Here is a 20,816-nt window from a genome sequence, read left to right on the forward strand (position 1 = left end):
AGATAACATATTTTTTCATCTAAGATTAGGACGAATATATTTTGTATTTCTTCCATCTTGGTGAAAATAAAGATGATGTATTTATTCATCTCAATGATTATTTAGATAATTTTATCTACCGGCAAATCTAGATACTGCGCATATAACTTCCTCGGTATCATTATACCAGATTTTTATGGCTGCGATAGTTGGGAAAACGCTTGAAACGCCGCTCGCAATTGCACTCACGGATACGATCGATCGGACACACGTGACTCACGTGAAACGTTCCCGCTTGAAACTACGAGGAGAAACTAATCCGTTGTAAAGGTGTATTTTTTTTAATCACAGAGTCTTCCGTGCTGTGACTAAGAACCCCGAAAAGCCCTGAAAACGTCCATAATATTGTTTTAATATTCATTGATTCGCCGTCGATGAAAAAAGAAATTTTAATTGCGACGCCTAAACGCGCGTGAACATTTTTTTTTTTTTTCGCAGGACTCGCTTACCCGAACGAAATTAAATTTTACATACTGTTGTAATGGCGAACGCGCATATTTGCCCGTACAAAACACACGCGCGTTGTGTTTTGTAATTGAATAATGAAATCGCCCACAGCAGCTAATTAACACTTAATTGCGCGATAGATTAAAATGCGTTTGTGAATATGGGGGGTGTGCCAGCATTGTTACGATAAAATTATGTCCGCGCTGATCCGGAACAAATTAATGCTCCAAGCTGGCCGGCCGGCTGTTTTTGTTCATAAAGATCCATAAATAATAGTACCGCCGTCGGGAATGCTATCCTGGAAATTAATATCGTAAATGCGCGAATTTTTCATGCCGAAACAAAATTCACGGTATAAAAACAATCTTGCGAACGGAAAACTCAATACATACATACATTGAATTATTTCGTGAAAAAAAAGAAAAAAATACACGATTCGATTAAAATAGGGATGTATGCGCGTAGGCATTTTTATTTACTCGATGGAACTCTTTTTGCACCAAGGAAAAAAATTAAGCGATAACCCATGTAACATCAGTCGGGCGAATTTTCGAATACGCGTTTAGCGATATATTTTCCCGACACAACTTCGTTGTGTTCTCGTCCCTTTCTTTGTACAATTGTAATTGATGGGAAAAAGCAGATCGAAAAGTTCGCCGAGTTCAAATATAAAAAAAAAAAAGTACGACCGTAAAGCAAGAGGCAGTAAAAACAGAGCGATAAAAGAGAAGCTAACCGGATCAGAAAGTCATGAAAGCTATGTTATAGCTTGTATACGTATACAACCTGCAGAACGCAGAGACGGAAGTTTTCGAACGACGAGTTAGCGCTTAAGTGGCGCAGCATCAAAGAAAGTTCACCAAGTTTTCCGATTCTCTTTATTTCGCCCCGGCATACGCACGGCGAGTCCTTTGAGATTTTAATTCGCGCTGACTTCGGTGTTTCGCGAGGTGAGAACGGCTTGTAATGATTAAATTTCACATCCGATTATGTATCGCCCGACGCAATGCGCATTGTTAATCCGTGTTTGTATTGTCAACTGTTATTCGAAAAGCGGTGGCGCCGGTAATATTCAACGTTATGCAATTTCAGCGTGTCACAGAATTTTTACATAGCATACAATTCTCCGTGTCGCTACGCGCGCGGCAATATCTAATTTATAATCTCACGCTTTTATGCTGTGTACAGATAAAGAAGAAAGGAAAACCGGGGGGAGAGAGAGTAGATATCCTCCGACAAACGTATTTCGAAAATATCTTCAAAGAATATCGTGTCCGGTCGCGATACGTCGTGAATTAAAAATATCGTTCTTCCCAACGACCGAAAATATGTTTGGTTTGCGCCGTTCCGAATATACACGGTGGACGTTGTTCGAAATTCCGCACACGGCGTTTCCACAACGTAACAAGGACAAACGGTTTCTATACGGTCGTTAATTCCGGCACCTCCGAGAGATTTCCAGATTATATCTGACAAAGAGATTGTATCTTATATTTTCATTCGATAACTGCACGTAACGATAGGAACTTGAAACTTTATATTACTCTTCTTATCGTTTCACGATCGAGCTGCAAATTTTGCCCGGAATAAATTTCATTCCAAGCTTTATACTCCCGTCGACATTGATATCTTGAAATTAAATACGATATTGTCAATCGCAACAAATATTGCGTTTCGTAAAATGGGGAGGAAAAGAATTTCGATACGAAAGCTACAGACACTGGATGAAGTAAGAACAAAAATATCGGAAAGTAATGAAGTTAGTGTGTAAAAATTCTAAGGCACGAGCACCACGATAGGATTTTTCTCCTTCAGGTGCGGCTGGAACCTCTCCCAAGAGGTTATTAAAACTTTCTCGTTGGCTATTGAAGACTGAAATTTTTTCCCCCTTTTTCGGCTACTCGTTCCAGAAAACTCCATATTGCGGAATTATTATATCAGTTATTAACGACGTATATCAACGCTCAAGAACCTCAACCGATAACAAAAAGAGGACTTGGAAGAGACACGAACTAGAGTGAATTTGGGCGATACACAGGATATCGATACATAGGGAGATATATAGTATCGATATATAGGGAGATAAGGATTTCTACTACAAAACCAGAACCTCAGCCGATAACAGAAAGAGGACTCGGTAGATACACGAACTAGAGTGAACTTGGGCGATACATAAGGTATTAACACAAATAAGGAAATACATAATATCGATACATAGGGAGATAAGGATTTCTACCAGAAAACCAGAACCTTAGTCGACAACAAAAAGAGGATACAAACTAGAGTGAAGTCGGGCGATATGTGAGGTATCGATACATAAGGAGATACATAATATCGATACATAGGGAGATAAGGATTTCTCTCAGAGAACCAGAACCTTAGCCGATAACAGAAAAGGACACAAACTAGAGTGAAGTTGGGCGATACATAAGATATCGATAGATAAAAAGATACATAGTATCGATACATAGGGAGATAAAGATTTCTCCCAGAAAACCTTAGTCGATAACAAAAAGAGGACTCGGAAGACATGAACTAGAGTGAACTTAAGCGACACATAGGATATCGATACATAGTATCGGTACATAAAGAGATACATAATATCGATACATAAGGATTTTTCCCAGAAAACCTTATTTTCCGGGGAAAAAATCCCTATTTCCTTCTGTATCGATACCGTATCGTCACCGTATCGCCCAACTTGAACACGAAACCTCATACGCGATTTTTCGCTCGCTACTAAAGTGCAATGGAATGCTGCAAAATGGACAATGGGGGGCGATGAGTTTCAGGATTCCCGAAAATGTTCCCCGTGCGGAAAGGGGCACGATTCGGACCGGAAGAAGCACCGGTGGAATTCCCGTCGACTGCATGCGAGCTGCAAGACGAGAGTGAATCGATACGTATCGAACGGAAGCTGACTCATAAATCTGCCCGCCGGTTATGGCGAGACGTGACTCGCGATATAAAAGAAGAGAGCGGAAGTTGCACATCGCGAGCGTTGAGGGGCGGGATTCCTGGCGGTGGGCCGACGGACGGCGGACGTGGACGACGACGGCGGCGCAGCCGTACGGGGTATAAAGAATTCGGGATTCGATTCGACGATCATGTAAGTTTCCATGCGAACGAGCATGCGGAGGTCGGATTCACTCCCGTATATACGGTGAGGCGGGTTCGGCGCCACATTTCGTAGGACCGCCGGGATCTTATTGAAAGTTCCTGCCCGGCGCAAAGTCGCTCTCCGGTCTGGCTTTCGATACGTGCGAGAGAGACAGTTTGCTCCTTCTCTCTCTTTTTACCTCTCTCTCTCTCTCTCTCTCTCTCTCTCTCTCTCTCTCTCTCTTTTTCTCGAGTCGTGACAACGTTCGAAACGCATTGCAACAACAAGTTCGCGAACCCGGGCCAAGTACTTTCGCTCCGCGCACACAAAGCAATCGTCCGGGTATCGGCGGCGCGGCTTCTGAAATTGGATCTTATTATGTACAAGAGCGAGTGTCAGGGGAGAGTATCGGGGCTGTACGCGTGTGTAAAAGTGCGATACACATACGTACACACTGTTACCCAGATAGAAATTAGACCAGTTTCTGGCCAGTAATTGGCCGGTAATTCTCTAACTGGTTAGTTTCCGATCGGTTTTATTCGGCGAAAACTCACAAATTGGGAGACTCTCGCTTCGACAGTAACTGGATAGTAAAAACTAGTCAGTTCCCGACCAGTTCCTAACAAGATTTGGAGCACTCATCTGTTACACTACTTCATTTGTTTATTATTTCGCCTAATTTCTCGCCAGGAAACATTGGAACCAGAGTTTTTGCTGGAAACTGAAACTGTCTAGTATTAACTATACTTCTTTTTTTGGAATAGGCAAGTAACTGGTCAAGAAATAATAGTCGGTACTTCTTGGACGATTTCCGAACAGTTATCGTCTAATTAAATTCAAGCCAGTAAAAACCGTCCAGTTTCCGTCTAGTGACTAGTTTTTCCCTAACATTTTTTTACTCGGGCACGTACACCGGTATACTTTATTATTAGCTCTACTTTCCTCGCTTGATAGGCCGCTCTCGCAAACAGACTCGGCTTTCCCCGGCGCGTGCGAACTGAATACTTAATAACTAACCGCCTCCCCGATTATTTTTCCCTCGTAAAACGCGCCGTGAGCATTTAACAGATAAACTTCGAGCTTGCGAGGGGAGAAGCGGCTACACGTTATACTTTCCCAAGTATACGTCCTCAAGTAACGTCGTTGCCTTTCCCTGATTCGAAAATGAATCGGCTGTGCAAACCGCGAGGCTTTAATCTACAAATCTTTGTGCCTCGCGAAGATGATTCGCGCGGGCGGATAATTACAGTCTCGGAAGGCAATATTAAATCATGCGTGCATTATGCAACGACGTACACCGCATATCGTTATAAAGCCGTACAGAAGAGGCCGATCGATATTCTCAATCACACCGTTCCGTTCGGGAAAAGATATCTCAGCACGAAATTGATCAAAGAGCGGGAGAACGAAACGCGTGACGCGGCGATGAATACGCGGGACATTTTATCTCGTTTTCCCCGCGATATCGCTGTCGGCGCTCGCGGGCTCTGTCCAAAAGCCCGAACTATCGATTTTGCAATTTAGCCGAAATTCATTCGGTCCTAACGACATTGCGCGTATATTTGCGCAATCGGGCATGCGCCATATAAATAAGGTCGGATCGATAGGAGCCGGGCGCGGAGAGAAAGCCGCGAGGAAGAATGGAAAACGCACGAGGAGCGCGGCGAAAACGGCGGATACCGGCGGGGTTTCATCCCTTCTTCACGGGACGACCGTGCGTTACGTTTAGTGCACGTCGGCTGGCAGGAAAATCTCCGCTATCGTGGCTACACCGCAGCCGGATGTTAACGCGCGTGCGAAATCCGCGCAGGTACGTAAAGGAGTCACGGCGAAGTAAGATCCGACGGAAAGTCATTTCTATCCGGTAAAGATGGGCGATGCACTCGAATGTATCGATACCACATCGTATCGACGCGTATCGCAGGTGAAATTGTCGATATACATCATGTATCGAACGTATTGTATCGATTGCATCGAACGGCTTGCATTAATATCGAAAATGTATCGAACCCCTTGCATCGATATACAAAATGTATCGAATGTCTTGTGTCGATATACAAAATGTATCGAAGTCTTGTATCGGTATTGTCAATATCGATACTAGAGTTGCACAAATATATTGGATTATGGTACCTGGGTAGTTGCTGCAACTGTTCCGGTTTGATGACGCCAGAAGCGAGAAAACACATGCCGAGAATTCTTGCGTTATACGTTGAAATAAAAAGATTCACAAAATGACATTTGTGACCGATTCAGTACACTCGTAAAATCGTCCGAACGCTTTTCTTAGCCACTCGGAAAGAAATAACTAGTAAAACGAATTGCTAAGATTTTTAAATGAGTCATCAGGAGTGAAATCAAAAAGATAATCGCTATTATGGGCGGCCAGTACAAACGTATCGGAGCTCGATATTTAAGGGTCGTGTATCGATATGCAGGAATTTCGAACGACGAAATATCGATACGTAGTATCGCTACCCCGCCGTTAAAAAAGTATCGATACTCCAAGTACCGATGCTGTATCGCCCGTCTCTAATATCCGGACGAAATCAGGCGGTACAAAAAGAAGCGCGGGAAGAGAAGAAAGAAAGCGATATGACGGCCGATACTGCATTCTCGCAATAAGAGCAAGCAGGGCCGAGCTGATATAGATGAGACCGCGAGTATCGGTAATCCCGAAGATTGAGTTTGCAGCCGAGTTTCTCCAAGTCGTTCCCCCGGATCGGCGATTTCCCCTTCTTCCTCTTTTCTTTTTTCCTCCTCCTTCTTCAACTCCTCCCTGTCGGCGCATCTTCGGCGCCGACATGAGCGCCGGAATGGAATTAACGAATCGCGGTGGGGGACGACGGAGTCGCGGGAGAAAGTTAGACCTTTGACGATCGGAAGATGTCATGCGCGATCCTAATCGCGTCGCCGTACGAACTTGCCGGGGGAAGTTCCGGCGAGATTCTCCCGGTTCTCGGTTTTCGCTATCTCCCTCTCTTCCTCGCTCTCGCGGAAGCCCGATGTATCGAAGAACCGGAGTGGCACTTTCTCTCCCGCGAGTGTATAATTTATCTTCATCCCGCTGAATTCATTCTGTCTGATTGAAACTAAATATATCTGACGTGCCGGTATATATGGGATGTATCGGCCAGCGTAGGGATAGCTTTCATCGGATTTGATTGCATCGTTATCGGATATTGCGGTATTTTTATGCTATCAAATATTCACAACGCAACATACTGTAAACATTTTCTTTTTTCTCTCTATATTAACCGGCAAACCGGAGTGGCGGCGGGTCCGGAAATTTATCCGTTATTCGTTTCGCAGGGACGACGGCGGTTGTTATTTAATTAGACACGGATTACTTACAGCGCAATTATATTCCCGAGTCTTGCTTTCTTTTTTTCACTTTTTACTTTTTCCACGTCGCACGCACTACGCTCGCATACGTTGAACCCGATTGACATTTCCCTACGTGTTCACCCGGCAAATTTAAAGCTCTTAATAGAATGAAAGCACGACACAAATTTTGACGTATCATTTCTCTGCGTACCGATTGATGCATCGGGGAGAAAATCACGTCGACCGGAAGCCTGTTATTGATGGAGCGCGGCAGTCACGGGAATAAAACGCGCGGGAATAAAAAGGACGCATATCGGGAGATTATTATACAGAGACGAATTAAAAACAGCGTAGAGTAAGAGGCACGGCAGATTTTTTCGCCCGGTCGAGAACCGTGCGATGAATTTCGTGCGCATAAAATCAATTTTCTGCCGTTTAATGGACATATGTAACACGATAACAGTACGATTCAAAACCGGTGCAGCGGTGCCGAGTGTCACTGTGTTGAAAAAAAAAGAGCAGAGAGAGAGAGAGAGAAAGAGAGAGACGACGTGTTCATTCAATTAACTTTATACAGGAATATTTGCAGTTTCTGTTTCATATAAATATAAATATATTAGGTTGATATGAAAGTTACGTCATTTTTTTAGGAAATTTCAATTTCTTATATTTAAGCTCATAAGTCAGATTAATTAATGAAATATTGACCACTGTTTTCTATGACCTTCCTCCATCTGTCAATAAGGTCATTTATGCCGGATGTATAAAAGATCCTATCCTTTGAACCCAGGAAATCTATCACTGCCCTCTGAACATCCTGAAAATTTTGAAATTTTTTTCTTTTAAGAAAATTTTGCATCGAGAGAAACAAGTGGTAGTCAGATGGTGCCAGGTCAGGTGAGTATGATGGATATGATAAAACTTTATCGAAGGATTTTCAAGGAAAATAATATTTATTTATCGTTATTGCATGAGTGTACAAAGAAGGTTGCTTAACGACGTACAAAAGATAAATTCAACAAATTTTCCGTTATCATTATTCTTGAAATAGATAATTTAAGATATAAGATAACGTACTGATTCTACACACAAAGAAGTGACAAATTGTATATATTTTAAGAAAAGAGTTCTATATTGATACGTGCGATAATTCAAGATTTAACAATTAAAGAATTTTAATTCTTTGCTCGAGTCAATTTGACTTACGAGCGCCGAACTCGAGTTAATATTGTCGTATCGTATCGTACAATCGATTGTTCCGTCGAAACGAAATCGATGATAGTGCGGTGTATGAAACGTTTCTTTGCGAGGACAGCAACTTGAAATACGAATAGCAATTTTTTCTATCTTACACTCGAAGGCTACACCGGGAGCGTCAATTTCGAGTTACCATTTCGCGCACGCATGTTCAGCAGCGTATATTTCCTCGTACATCTCCCCAATAAGTCCGCGAACGACGCGATGTGTAGTTCACCGGTCGGGCTTTTACTTCCACGTCGTAGATCAAAGTTGCCTGTTGCGAATTTCTGCGTGCCCGATGCGCATTCGTCGGAAGGGTGGAGCGTTCGAAGATTACTCTTCCCTCTTTATGTATAAAGTAACGCAGCACGGTTCTTGAGTTGATATGAATTCGGAGCCAAGTAAATTATTTCGACCAAGAGGGGATATATTTTGCTCCCTCCATTTCGCTTCCTCGCTTTTGTGCGAGCTGACATTTACGCGCGACGAAATTGTCCCAGTTGTGGAAAATATCATTTGCGCGCGCTCCAATTTCACTATTCTGTGGGGGAAAAAACGCGTATAGCGACATTTGCTCGGGGAAGAAATATTTACAGCTCGAATTTGCCAACGTACGATTATTTCCGCCAAGTCGACACTCGTCACACTTTGATGTCTTATCTTGTCATTGTTACACGTTTTCACTTGAGTTTCAAGCTAGGCAAGTTGCAAGTTGCATGTTGTATACACGTCCATCGACTTGATGAATTTCCCGTGATTACATTCGGGGTTATCTTCAATTTTCGGATGTTCTCTCCTGCGCTGGATTTCTAGTTTCCTTTCTGACAGAACTCAAATCAACTGAACAATAGTTGTTCTAGAAGCATAACTGTCTTGTCTGGTGTGCCGCAGGGTTCACATCTTGGACTTCTATTATTTGTTTTATTTATAAATGACATTGCCAAATATATTCAATTTTGTAACTTTCTTTTATATGCTGACGATCTTAAAATATTTAGACAGATTGATGGACCTGAAGATCCATTTTTATTACAACAAGACTTATTGGGACTTGAAATCTGGTGCAGCAGGAATTGCCTTCAGTTTACTATTTCTAAATGCTTTGTTACGCATTTTACTCATAAACGGGACTCTCTTGTATTCACTTATATTCTGAATGGATCACCTCTCTCTTCAGTTTGTGATGCTCGTGATCTTGGAGCTTTATTTAGTGCTAACCCGTCATTTAACAAACACATTCAAAGTATTGTTTCATCCGCGTATAAAATGCTCGGCTTTATTTTTCGGTGGGGCAAGCATTTCAAAAATGCCACCACATTAAGATTATTATATTGTGTATTGGTTCGATCTAAGCTGGAGTATTGCTACACCGTTTGCTCGCCATATTTTAATCGACATCTTAATGTGATTGAGCGTGTGCAACAAAAGTTTTTACGGATGGCTGCCTATCACTTGGGTAGTTCCATGACGTTTAACTGCCATGACTATATTTTGATTTTACCAGAATTAAACTTGAAATCCCTTGAAAATAGAAGAATGATCATCGATCTTATGTTCGTTTTTAAACCGCTCAATTGCTTTATCGACTGTCCTGATTTGTTGCGTTTCATAAATCTAAATGTTCCAGCTAGCGAATTGAGAAAATGCAGCATTTTTTACGTTAATTATCACCGTACGTTATTAACTTATTCTTGTATTAATAGATTGATGATTTCCGCGAATAAATTTTCCACCTCTGTTAATTTCTTCGATGGCTCTGCGTCGGCGTTTAGACTAAGGCTCATTCATGTAGTTTCAACTAAGCAGCTTTAATTCTTTACTATGTTAACAACTGTTCTCCTTTCTGATGTATACTAAAGGGTTCTTCCCGTTAATAAAGATTATTATTATTATTATTATTGTTACCTTCGATCTGATGTGCGCATTCTCGTATGCTTACGAAGGAAATCTATGAGAATGAATTCATTACGTGAGATTACTTAAGATGAATCAAGCAAGTCGTGTGTTACGATATCGATCCGCTTTCGAGGGTCTAATGCACGTGAACGATGCGCAGTCGGTCGGGTTTATTGGCGCTGCGTCGCCAAAAAATGCGGCGCCCAATACGATTATCGATTTTTTCGCGCGCTTTATCTTGTTACGCGTTATTGTTCTCTCTCTCTCTCTCTCTCTCCCTCTTTCTCTTTCTTTTTTATTATTTTGCGGCATGAAAAATTCCGATAGAGCCGAAAGTCATAGCCGAGAGCACAAGTGAACGTGCATAACGAATCACCTTACAAGATCTAGTTTGTAGAAGTATTCTAGTCACATTCTGTTCACCGGGAAGTTTCGCAATTTAAAACGCAGCGAAAAGAACCGTCTCGCTTGAATTAGCCCGACGTTTAATTTATTCTTAGCCGAATATCGACGAGAATTACCTCTGACTTTAATTAAGTTTCAAAGCGATGCGGAACGTATTCTCAGCCGGCTTGAAATACCGCCCGTTATTCCTATAACGAGACAAATAATCGCTTTTAAGATTCTTCCTGGATTCTTTGAAATATCGAACGTCGCCCGCATAATACATCCTCCTGAATTCATCTTGTTCCTCCGACATAAAATGATAAATAAACGTGACGTTTATTTCGATATCGAGACATTAGTGGCTTCCAAGTCATAAGCAAACAAATACTGATGGACTCCGGCGTATCAGATTTCAGCGGTGTAAATGAGTAACGAAATTTCATCCTTCAATTAATTTAAAGTGCGCTTCCGGTTTAACCGGATTTCAATTTGACGTTTTAATTATTACGGTATTTAATATCGTAAAGTAAAGACCGGCTGGACGATGATGGGCTTCCATCAAATTTTCATGGAGAGAGACAGAGAAAGAGAGAGAGAGAGAGAGAGAGAGAGAGAGAAAAATCCATTTCTGCGAAACCTGGTAAAATATTTTCCGGGTGCTGATAGACTCGCTCATTCGTACACGTTTCCAATCGAATCCGGCCGGGCTGGAAACGGGGTTAATTTTACATCGCGCAAGATATATCCCAGGCGTCCGCACTCGAGAGATCGAAAACTGGGGCGAGACAGGAGGGGGAAGGGGGTGTCTGAACGATGGCGCGGGGAGGGGGTCTCGGGTATCACGTCGTTCCCGAAAGCTTTTAATCAGCGAGTCGAAATAAACCCCGCGGAAACTTTTTATCAACGGTAAGTAACGCCGTGAGGTAAGATATCGCTGATTATCGGGAAGACCGGCCGAGCCGACGGCTAAATCGTTTTCTGATTTAATTAAACGTTCGGCGAAGCGAGTAACTTCTTCTTCCACCTCTCGCAGAACGGATCCCACGAGACCTCCTGTCGCTGTGCAATAAATCAAATCGGCTTTCGCGTAAAATCGCGCGTGTACGCGAATCAACATCTCCGCTCTCTCGGTGTTGCGCCGCCGTCGTGCTCTCCCACAATCTTTATGGGCCTTTCGTTTAAGAACCAAGTGTCGTAAGGCGTGCGTATCGTCACAGAAATAGTCACGGAGATTGAAAGAGTCGCTCAGACACCATCCGAAGAAAAGCTTTCGCAGAGAGAAACAAAATGTTAAACGTATAATTTTTTTTCTCACCTTTTGAAGCACTCATTTCTCCCCCCGCTCATTTTTCATCAAATTTCGTACCCGGTGGTTTTCGATGATCTAGTCTGAGATCAAAATCGAAAAATTTTTCAAATCTACGATAGTCGATCCAACACGGAGGACCAAAATTGCAACGAATCAAGCAAATTCGAATTTGGTATTCATGAATGATATATGAATTTTTTATTTAGAAATTCAATATAAGCAAAATTTCGTCTATACTGTAGATTGTATTATTTCAATCCTCCTAATTCGTTTCCGCAATATCGCATTTCGTAATTTGTACTCAGAAGCTTCGAAAGTCATAGACACTGAGTTTTTGCATGTTTGGTCCACTATTTTGTATTCAACATTTCGAATTTTGTAGATTTTCAATTTCGATCCCAGATTTGTAATCAGTGACCCGAGAAACTTTTATATATCACATTTGAAGAGAATTGCTCCATTTGTTGCAATTTCGGTCCGCCATACTGGACTGCCATCTTTGATTTTGAAAATCTTCTAATTCTGATATATATATGTATAAGTTTTAACACCTAAATTTTGGAAATCTAACTATATATAAGTTTTAATACCTAAATTTTGGAAAATTTGTTGGAAAATGTATTTTCTCCGAAAAAAATTCAGGCATTTTGCTTAACTTAGTTATTTATAACACTTTTGCAGTTAACAAAGTATGTATTTTAACGATTTTTTTACACTCACCTATCCCTAAGATACTAGAGAAATAAAAAAAATCAATCTAAATGTAGCAATGAAAATTTTATTGACAAAAATCTGAAAGTAAAAAGATGGAAAATATACTTCCCACCGTGTTTCTAAGAGTTAATAAGAGGAAATAAACCAAAATCGCAGGGCACAAAATCAAGATTGTAGGATGCTTAAGCAATTTTAAGCCGGAATTCTCTAAAGATTTTTGTTCTTCTTCAGTCGGGCTGTATGTGGTCGAGCGTTATCGTAGTGAAAAGGCCATGTGTTCATTTTTGAAAGTGGACGCAGATTTTCTAGCAATCACCTGATTTAAACCGTTGAGCAGCCATTGTTTGCCAATTTTCCAGAACGATTCGCGCCAAAACAGCTCGTACAAAATATGACGATTATTTTCTTTCTTATTTATCGAAATTTTCGCCAACTTGCGCTGGCGTAAGCTTATCTTCAAACAGCCACACTTGATTTTTACTTGCTTGATCGAACGATCGTAATAATATAAGCAAGTCATCCTTAACGAAATTACGGGGTATTTAGACATCTCAGATCACCATTTTCATAGTTTCTCAACATTTCCTGATATCATTTCACCCTATTCATTTCATGCCTTTCGCTCCTCTGTTAGAAAACGAGGGACTCGCAGCGTACGAACTTTCCATACGTGCGGTCGTTCGTGCAAAATTTTCTGAATGCTTGGTGCACTAATCTGTAATATCTCCTCGATCTGTTGATGCGTTTTCCCCCGGCTTCCGATAAGTAGGTACTTTATTTTATTCACGGTTTCTTCCGTTACCACATCAGAAGGCCGCCTGGAGTGTTGCATGTCATCCATAGAGAAGCTTCCACGCTGAAATTCGCGAAATACCAGAGGAAAACTGTTGCTTCACGTGGACCCTCCTTGCCCAAAACGGTTTTGAGTTCGTTCGAATACTCGTCGATCGTCAAACTCTACTCAAAATTGTACAAAATTGTACTCTTCACGCAGACTAACTAAATTTGACGAATTATCTTTTATTGAAACGTATTTGTCATTGTGATACCAACTTTAAGGCTGCAGGATAAAATTAAGGCATGTGTAAAACTTATCGAATGACCTATGTATATAAATAAATAAATAAATAAATAAAAAATATATATATTTAACCTACTTTTGCTACTTATACGTCTGAATTTCGTCATTCGACATTTCTACAGAAACGTAAAGAATTAAATGAAGAGGAAATTAAATGAATGAATAAAACGCGTCCCAATGAAATCACTTCACTAGGACTCGATATAATTAAATGACACGAGCATTTAATAATCTTCGTTATCTACATTAATCGTCCTATTTTCGGAGCTCGCTATTTCCAGTCCAACTGATATCCATTTATCCATCCATAAAAAGTGTAATAAATCCAAGCTCGACGTTCCATTGGTGGCGACGATTATGGGTAACCAGACTTTTTCTGCATGCATACTAACGGTTAGCACAATATGATCCAGCATCGTCTCCTCGATGCAGGTGATAAGCTGATTTCAGCAAGAAAAGGGATAATGTACGAAACGACAAGCATCGCTCCGCTCGCTTACTCGCTCGCGTGGATGTCGTGTCGAGCTCGTGCGGTAAAAAAAGCTTGGAATGCGTCAAAAGCCCGCGAGGGAAGCCGAGTTACCGGTCTAACAATTCATACAGTTCTAATAATACCGCCGTACGCGTCTAGTGTAGTGTACAAGCATATATAGCATACCTACCGACTGGCCGGCAGGGAATCAGAGCTGTGTTCCAGCTTCATTCGTTTGTCCTCATCTTCAATTCTGACATCCAATCCGGAAACGCGAAACGTCAATGGGGCCCCTGTCATACACACGATTGCAGACTCAATAAGCCGCGCGGATGAAGAAGAAGCGACGTGTGTATATCGACACACGTTGAGAACGACATGACGCTCTCTGACCGCGAAAAGAGAAACTCTATCGTAGAGGCGAATAATCTCATCGCATAATATATTAGATATTGGAACGCGTCATTCACAGTCATTCGCAAATGTTGCTTCTATATCGCCGTATGCGACGTACGGTGGAAAAAAGAAGACGATTGACAGGTGATTGACGGGTGACTTCTGACGTGAGTGCCGATTATTCATAAGAAGGAAAGGTCGCTAATGCAGCCGCAACTTTCATTGGATTTAGGGGCTCGACTAGAACTGTGCCTGCTAGTAGTGACAGCGCTACGATTTGTTTAAATATTCAGTTTATTGCGTGTACAAACCATTCTCGTGTGTATGAAATTAACCTTCCAATTAGCCTTCCAATACACACGAAGGTGGTTTATACATGTAACAAATTGAAGAATATTTAAAAAGAATTATCATTTTTTTCATAAACTAGGTATTTACAAAAGATTGTCGTTTTAGGTATAATTTTTGTATTTGGTCTTAACATCGACAATTAAACCAACGGTTCCATACTTCGGTTCAACTTTGAATGAATATTTTGATTATGTTACATTGGCCCAAGTTCGCCATAGCACCACTAAACTTTGGCAAATTCGCTCAGTCGAGGCTGAGCCAAGCTTGGACCTACTTTCGGTTCCAAGGCTTTGAACGGTTGAGATTTGGCCCAAGCTTGGTCCAGTCTTGGTTCAATAGTTCAACATCAGGGATTCCTACCCAAATACTACAAAGTATATTTCCGTTAGTCTATGAGAGTTATGGTATTTCGAATATAGCTTACTGTTGGTATTGGTTTTAATCGAGGTGCGCCACGTGAAGGCTGCACGGCCGGATTTACTCCTCTTTGTGTGTGTGTGTGTGTGTGTGTGTGTGTGTGTGTGTGTGTGTGTGTGTGTGTGTGTGTGTGTGTGTCACAAAAGAGATAAGGACGCACGCATGTGCGCGTGCGCGCCTACACACACACACTATCAGAATCTGTAGTAAAAAATAGTGGGTACGATTTAAAAAATTAATGCGACTTTGACCTGACCTTGATAACATACCACAAATAAAAATGTTAACAACGTAAAATTTTTAACAATGTTAAATAAACCAATATGTATCATGCAACTTTTACTACACTACATTTCTCTCTAAAACGTTTTATTTTCGAAATATTTGAACCGTTGCCGGACTTCCGTTAACATACTTTTGAAACACACAACAATTAAAGATTCGACATACAACATAATATTGTGCGCGCTTTACTTCCCATTGTGCTTCTATTCTTCTTGGTTCGGCATGTTTTTCAAGAGAGTTAGTTAATTAACCTCAAGGATTTATCGAACGATACGTTAAGTGCGAGAAATACAGAAAAATATGAAAAAAATCCGACGTTATGACAATTTCCCTAGTAACGCGCATTCGTGCGCGTCTATCGGCTCACGTGATATATTCACAAAATTGTCTAACACATTTTGCATGCTTAATTCACTATTTTGTATTCAATATTACGAATTTTATAATTTTTCAATTTCGACCCCAGATTTATAATCAGCGGCCCGAAAACCCTCTATATACTACATTTGAAGAGAATTGCTTGATTTGCTGCAATTTCAGTCCGCCATATCAGAATTATATTGAATTTTGAAGAACATCCGCCATATTGGACCGCCATTTTTGATTTTGCAAATCTAATTCCGACATCAGATTCGTAATCAACGACTTTAAAATGTCCTATATGTAAGTTTTAACGCCTAAATTTGGGAAAAGTCGCTGGAAACTATTTTCTCTGAAGAGACGGGCATTTCTCTTAATGTGGTTCTTCATAACACTTTTGTAGTTAACAAAACGTGTATTTTGATGATTCTTTTCACATTCACCTATCCCTGAGATACTAGAAAAAAAAAAACAGTCCAAATATAGCCAAGAAAATTTCACCGACACTAATCTGAAAGAGAAAAGGTGGAAAATATGCTTCCCGCCGTGTTTCTAAGGGTTGAAACATGATTTCCTTTCTTCGAGCGTCGGGTCTACAAATCTCGAATTCGCGGAAAGTTCGAGCAACCGGCGCTACAGTAATAGCCCCGGTCATTCAGTACCGCTGGGATATAGCAGCGATTAGAGACGAGTGAGAGAGCGTTCAGATGCTGTTTACAGCGAATTTCGTGGTCATTCATAGCCTCGCGCGGCGAAGCGCATTTTGGCACGCTTTCAAAGGTAACACACACACACACGAGGCCGGGGACTGGCGTGCTCTCGCCGCGTCTGTTGCACGAGACGGCAACCACCTGACCGATCATTTGTCATGCCAGGATAGATGGGACTCTCTCTCTCTCTCTCTCTCTCTCTCTCTCTCTCTTTTTCTCTCTTCTTCACCTCCTCCCTCATCCCATATCAGTCGTACAAACGTCGCCGAGAGAGAATTGGCCTCGTCGTCTCCTCCTCGTCATCGTCGTTCACGTTCTCTTTCAACTTCCTCTCCGTCACACACGTAAAGGAATGTACGACCAGATTCCGAGGAGATCCCATAGTGCTCATTAAGGCACAACCGTCCCAATTTAGTGCGCCGGTGCCGTCGTCGCAGCTATTTTTGGATCCGACGTGCTTCATCTTGGAGACGCGCGTCTCGCCGACAGCTGGATCGTCAAACAGAAGTTCGTGCGTCTTCGTGGCGCTCCACGGAAACCCCCGGGCGAAGCCCTGAGCGCGCACGACAGCCCGCTCTCGCTCGCTGCTCCGAGAGAATTATTTTCGCGATGCGAACGGATCACGCTTCGAGACCCGGGTTTCCTCCCGGCGTACAAGTCGTGTTACGTGTATCCGAGGTCGTAGTGATAGCGTAGTCGCAAGGGTAGAGCTTAAGGGATCTATGTCCGCCCTGCAACTTTCTTCCACCGGGAAGCGAGAAGTTACAAGAGCATAGCGCTCTCTCGAGCGATTGACTCGGAGTTACTCCGTGTACTGTACACTTGGCTGGGAGGAACCGGCTGTCACGAAAAGGGGGAGGGTGAAGGGCGCGTAGTTTGAAAGTAATTTACTGATGGATAGTCCGGTTAAGGTAAATAAACAAGATTGCGTCGCACCGATAGCGGGAGGAGAGAGAGAGAGAGAGAGAGATGGGCGACACAGTATGGATATTCCAAGTATCGATATTTCAACTATCGGTACTCCAGTGCTAAATATCGATACATAAGGTATCAATATTTTAATGCTAAAATATCGACATTTCGCCCTGATACTTTTGTCGCTCGATATTTCTATGCATCGATGCACGCGACCCTTGAATATCGAACTTCGATACGTCTATGTTGACCGCTCATGATGGCAATTATTTTTTTGGATTCAACAGCCTCCCGATGACTTATTTGAAAGCCTTAGCAATTCAGTATTACTCATTAATTGCGAACGCAGTTCCGATAGGCTACTTTCTAAAGCAGATAAAATAGTGATCGAAGGGCAAAATAAGTTGACAAGTGATCACCTAAAATCAGATGTAAAATCAGTTATTATTTTTACAATCCCCCGATATCAGCGATTGATTGATATTTATAAATATTTGATTTGACATTCCAAATTAGCGGCATATCTTTCATGGATTTATTTTCGACGTTTTCTAAACATTTCGCCAACGATTTACTTCTTCAGGGTGAGGTGCGACTCGAAACTGACATTTATAATTATACATTATTATTATACGTCATGTACAAAATAATATATATCATTTTACGAAAAAAAAAAATGTTATTTAAAATGTGTACTCTTATTTACAAAATAATTATTCTTATAAAATAATAATTATATCATTCGCATAAGTACACTCATATAACGTATACAGCACAGGTATTTTTAAATCAGGATTGCGAAGTAACGCGTCATTTACAACAGCGTTACTATTACAAGTTACTTTTTCAGTAACGATATGGGGTTACGACGTGATTATTCAAGATAACTATCTTAACCCTGCCTCTACTCCAACATCCTGATTGCAATTCAAGTATCGATACCGACAGTATCGATACAAGACGCTCGATATATTATGTGTGTCGATACTTTCATCCACGATGTCGATGTATTGATGCAAGATGTCCAATATATTTTGTATATCAACATTTTCATCCTCGATACGATGTATCGACGCGACGTATCGATAGATTCGGGTTGTATCGCCCATCTCCAGCGACGCGCAGCTCTTGTAACGGTCGCGTTACGCCGTGTAACGCAAAATCCGCGAAATAATGGGGCGCATCGTGGCCGGGCACGGCTACGTATGTAGGTCGAAAGATCATAAGTCCGGCGAAGAATTAAGCCCGAGGAACATTACGGGCCGGCGCCGCCGCTGGCCGGCAGACTCCCAGTGAGAAATTGCGGGCGAGATAATATTGGAAGTATAAAGCTCCCCCTCGCCGGTTTCCCGCATCGCACGAGCGGTTTTTGCCGGCGGTAGCGATTCGTTATCGCGAGACAAGTATCACGGCGATATACTTTATATCGTGCGAAACGAGGCGTTATCCGAGATTCACCGTTATTAAGAACCGTCGCAGATGCCGAACATTTCACGACACACACAGGTACTATTATTCAGGGAGCCCCGCCGCTTTGGCAAATTAAATGTCCACGGTATGAAATAGTTAGGTTTCCTCGGCATATCTCAGCGCGAGACGAGTTATCTGAACGAGTTATCGCTGAATTAGGAAGCTAATTGCTGCTTCAGCGATACTCGTTAAGGGAAACTCGCATAAAACGTAATTTTGCAAGTGAAATGTGGAAATTCTCTTCTCGAAGAAACTACAAGACATACAATTCCGAAGTTTCCTACAAATATTCATCTATGCTTTAACTATGTACGATAATTTTTCCACACCATGATGTTTAATATTAGTAAAGTTATAAATGATTTACTCAACGTTAAATAACAATTTTGCTCGCATATCTGTCGCATTTCCGGACGTACTAGCAAAATTATTTATAACTTTTTTAATGTCGAAGATAATGTAGAAATTACTGTATATAGTTAAAGTACAGATAAGTAATTACGCATAATTACAGAATTATATATTTTATAGTTTTTTTTCAAAAACAATTTTAAAAAGTTATCCATCAAATGAAACATTCCGGATAAAAGTACTTTAACTATTTCGATTAATACGCGTGAAAGCATGAAATTTTAGATTTTTAAGAGAAAATTACTCGTCGCACGGTACCCTTTTCACTCTTTAATAAACACGCTTTTTTCCGCGCAAAAAGGATTGAGTGACGCGTTCTCTCTTTGAAATACATATAAGATGTGTGCATTACCGGACGGCACGGAGGGAAAATCCGATGCGGGAAATGCTCGCACGGTGCATGAAGCGAGCGTAAAGTTGGTAACAGTTGGGTACAAGTGGAATCAGAAAATCGATATATAGTTTTGCGGATTGTCGCTCGAGTCTTAATAGCGTGCGACGTTCGCACGATAAAAGCATTTCTGCTTCTCTCGCCTTTCTCACTTCGATTTATAGCCTACGGCAAAAATCGAATTCTTAATTAAACCTAATCCTTTTCAGAACTTGTACGAACAAACATTGAATTAATGTATAAGACGTGATAGAGATATTATTTTCGATTATTTTTCGAAATTCTCGTAAGTTACAGATGTAGATATTTGCCAAAGTGCTGTAAAAAGAAATTGCTCTGAATGTAGCTGTGGAAAATTTGCACGTAAAATACGCAGGCCTTTGTTTCCATCAGCTTAAACCTTAGAAGCACAATGAGAAATATACTTCACACCTCTCTTCTTTCAGATTTTGTCGATAACTTTTTCATTGCTATATTTAAACTGTTTTTTTTTCTAGTATCTTAGAGATAAGTAAATGTAAGAAAATCGTCAAAATACACATTTCATTAATTGCAAAAGTGTTTAAATAACCAAGTTAAGAAAAATGTCTATTTTTTCAGAGAAAATATATTTTCCAGCGACTTTTCTAAAATTTAGGTGTTAAAAGTTATATATAGGGTTTTTTTGAGGTCGCTGATTACAAATCTGATGTCAGAATTAGAAGATTTTTAAAATTCAAAATGGTGATCTAATATGGCGGACTGAAATTGCAGCAAATCAATAAATTCTCTTCAAATGTGGCATATAAAGGATTTTCGGATTACTGATTACGAATCTGGAGTCGAACTTGAAAAATTACCAAATTTGAAATGTTGAGTACAAAATAATGGATGAAACAGGCAAAAACTCAGTGTCTATTTCAAAGCTTTCGAGTACAAATTATAAAATGCGATATTGCGAAAACGAACTAGAAGGATTGAAATGATATAATCAACAGTAAAGACAAATCTTGCTTACACTGAATTTCTAAATAAAAAATTCATATATTATTCATGAATACCCAATTTGAAATAGTTTGGTTGATTCGCTGCAATTTCGGTCATCCATATTGAATCCGCC

General features: G+C 41.0%; 1 protein-coding gene across 1 annotated transcript in view; it reads right to left on the reverse strand.

Annotated features, from left to right (window-relative positions):
* The window catches only part of LOC106751714, a 380,102-nt gene that overhangs the window by 284,012 nt on the left and 75,274 nt on the right, over window positions 1-20,816 (reverse strand). The window lies entirely within an intron of this gene.

This window comes from Dinoponera quadriceps, unplaced genomic scaffold, assembly GCF_001313825.1.
Source record: "Dinoponera quadriceps isolate SergipeBrazil2010 unplaced genomic scaffold, ASM131382v1 scaffold115, whole genome shotgun sequence".
NCBI lineage: Eukaryota > Metazoa > Arthropoda > Insecta > Hymenoptera > Formicidae > Dinoponera > Dinoponera quadriceps.